Source organism: Lipotes vexillifer, unplaced genomic scaffold (genome assembly GCF_000442215.2).
Source record: "Lipotes vexillifer unplaced genomic scaffold, Lipotes_vexillifer_v1.1 scaffold213, whole genome shotgun sequence".
Taxonomy (NCBI): domain Eukaryota; kingdom Metazoa; phylum Chordata; class Mammalia; order Artiodactyla; family Lipotidae; genus Lipotes; species Lipotes vexillifer.
In genome coordinates, this window is record NW_006780610.1 from 4131576 (window position 1) to 4134783 (window position 3208).

Sequence of the window (3208 nt, forward strand, 5' to 3'; positions counted from 1 at the left end):
CCCGCGTCCCCTGCATCGGCAGGCGGACTCCCGACCACTGCGCCACCAGGGAAGCCGCCTTGTCATTTTATGTGCTGTACGGGCTTTCATTTTTTGATGAATCATCACTTATTTCGATCTTATGGGTTGTATGTGTTTCTTAAAAAAAATGGATGTGTGTGTCTCAAGGAACTAGTTATGGCAACTTCTCACGTGCTTCTGCTACACGTCTTTCATCTTGTCCCTCTCTAACCTGCCCCTGGACTGTGGACCCTAGGGTTCAGGGTGGACAAAGTAGAGGAGGGAGAGGCTCCGTGCCTGCACTGACCAGGGGAGGGGGGCAATGAGAGAGAGGGATAGAGAGAGAGCATCTGGGTACCCAGCTGGCAGGACTCCTGGGCGTGGGCGAAGGGGACGTTGGGAGCCCTTGCTTATGTGGGCAGCAGTGCTTTGGGTGATGGACAGAGCTTTCTTGGGTAACCTGATAGGCTAGACAAAAGCAAATCCCTGGCCCACGAAGGAATGAGATGTCAAACTTCCATTCATCCATCAAACATGAATCTACATCCTTTCCATATGTCAGGCTCGGTGCCAGGCACTGGAGGTATGGAATCAAATAAATCACGGCTGTAAAAAGATTCTTGGAAACAGAGGGAAAGGAAGGATTGTGGCCTCTCTGGGGTGTTTGGGAGGAAGGCATTTGAATCAGGTGGGGAGTGGAGAGGAGAGGAGGGCTGGCAATACTAACTGGGAGAATAAATAGCATATATACAGGCAGTGAGGTGCAGAAGCAGAACCCGTGACTGACGTGTAGGTGGGGGTGAGGAGGTGCGGGATGGTGGAAGGAAATTAATTGATTAAGGCTGATTAGGGCCATACCTTGAAGGGTTGTGAATGTCAAATGTCACGCTAAAGAATTTATCCTATAGGCTTTTTGGGAGCCATTGCAGGATTGGGGGCATGTAAAAGATCTGATTCAACAAAGATCCTGGCCACTCTCATGGAAGAAACTGGGGCCAGGGGACCAGTATAGGGCTCTGCATGGCCTGTGGGAGAGATGGGGAGGGATCAAGCACATGTCCTGGGGGTGGAGACCATGGGGGCCATTCTAGGAGGAGCTAATGAGAGAGAGGGGACTGGATTTAGTTTGGAGTAGATGTGGGGTATGGGGAGAGGGAGAGGGAGGTAGCAAGGATGAGGGCAGATCTCTGACTGTGCAGGGTGGAAAGCTCAGAGAGCAAGGGTAGTGGGAGGGGTCAGGGTGACACTGGGACACAGACAAGGCAGCGGGGATTTTGCTGCCCTCTCTCGTGGGCTGCCTAGGGCAGGAGGAGTTAGCAATGGATCAGTCTTGTTCTGTGTTTTGCTTTTAGATTGTCACAGACTCAGAGGCATACTGTCAGGGGGGCATTGGAGATCACCCCACCCACCTCCACATTTTATGGAAGAGGAAACTGAGACCCAGAGAGGGGAGCGACAGGCCCAAGGTCACACAGCAAGTCACTGGAAAAGTTGGGGCCATATCTCAGGTGCAGTGAGTCCCAGGACAGGCTAGTCCCATCACACTAGGCACCGTGACCAGGTGCAGAGGCAGCTGTGGGCTATGGAGCCAGGCACACCTGGCTTGGAATCTGGGCTCTGCTACTAGCCAGCGACCTCGGGCAGGTCCATCAATCCCTCTGAGTTTCAGTTTCCTCATCTTGAATGTAGGACTAACAATCCTTGTGCTGCAGAGTAGTCACACAGACTGAATGAGACACAGGAGAAAGATGCCTTGCCCTGTGCCTCAACAAACGTTGCTTCTCTACTCCTTTCTCTCTTCAAAGCTTGGCCTCATCATTTCCAATTTCCCATCTCTGGGCCAACCTTTCCACTCTTAACTAAGATCTTACAAATTTCCTGAATTGGCCAGGATTCAAATTAGCGTAAACTTCATACCTTTAGCTTAACTTCTCTGGGACTCAGTGCTCTTACCTGTAAAATGGGGAAGATCCTGCCTACCTCCCAGGATTTTGGGGGGGGATTAAAGGAGACAAGGCAGGTAAGGCATCTAGCACAATGGCCAGCCTGAGGCACATGCTTCACGTCATCTCAACATCTCTGGACAGCGATCTGAACTCCCGGGAGGCACGGGAGAAGCTGTGGATGCCCTCGGCGGGGCCACTCCTGCATCAGAAATACTGGCAAGCTTGAGTGCGGTATTTCACAGGACCCTCCAGGGTGCCCCGAAGCAGTTTGAAAAGGCTGATTTAAGAGGTGCCTTCTCTTTGCTGTATCCCTTTTTTTTTTTTTGCTGTACGCGGGCCTCTCACTGTTGTGGCCTCTCCCGCTGCGGAGCACAGGCTCCGGACGCGCAGGCTCAGTGGCCATGGCTCACGGGCCCAGCCGCTCCACGGCATGTGGGATCTTCCCGGACCGGGGCACGAACCCGCGTCCCCTGCATCGGCAGGCGGACTCTCAACCACTGCGCCACCGGGGAAGCCCCTGCTGTATCCCTTTTTTAACTTATTCTGCTTTGATTTTTCCATTTGCTGCTAAGCATGTATGAGTTACCTGCCTCTGTGATCTGTACATTAATTATGACTGACTGGTCAGTGTGAAGAGGAGCCTGTGTTGATTCATTCCCCCCCCCCCCTTTCTGTTGATGAAAACAAGGCTTTTCACATTCATTGGGCTACTATGTAGTCTATTTTTATCTTTTTCTGTCTCAATAGGAAGGGACTTTTGGGTGGTGAGTGACCTTGGACAAGGTGGGTCAACCCCCTGGACTCGTGGATTAGCATTTTGAATTTGATAGGCATGAAAAACATCTGCTATGTTGTCTGCTTTAAAGAGCAATCTAGAGCCTGCGCTCTAGAGCCCACAATACTATTGTTTATAGTATTACAATATTGTAAATGTTATCAGTATTTTTAAGGCTCTAGTGTGTTTTTACTAGAATTAGATTAGAATTGTGTGCAGTTGTAATCCTATCATACGTAAAATATACAGTAACATTGGTGTACTTGATACTAAAATAACTTACAGGTAAATTCTAACACAACACAGAATAGGTCTACCTCTATTAACAGTAAAAAACAAAACCACTGAATTTATCTTGGAAAATTTAAATTCAGGCCATTATTTCACAATTTGGAAAGCTGAGCAGTCTGACTTTAAGATGACTTTCTCACTGTTGAAGCTGGCTCTGTCGGTGTGTGATCTGAGACCTCCTCGTGTCTCAAGCATT

The 3208-nt window shown here is 49.6% G+C and overlaps 1 pseudogene; it reads right to left on the reverse strand.

The window, feature by feature from the left end:
- Positions 1–3099: 3099 nt before the first annotated feature.
- The window catches only part of LOC103068613 (acylphosphatase-1 pseudogene), a 1552-nt pseudogene continuing 1443 nt past the window's right edge, over positions 3100–3208 (reverse strand).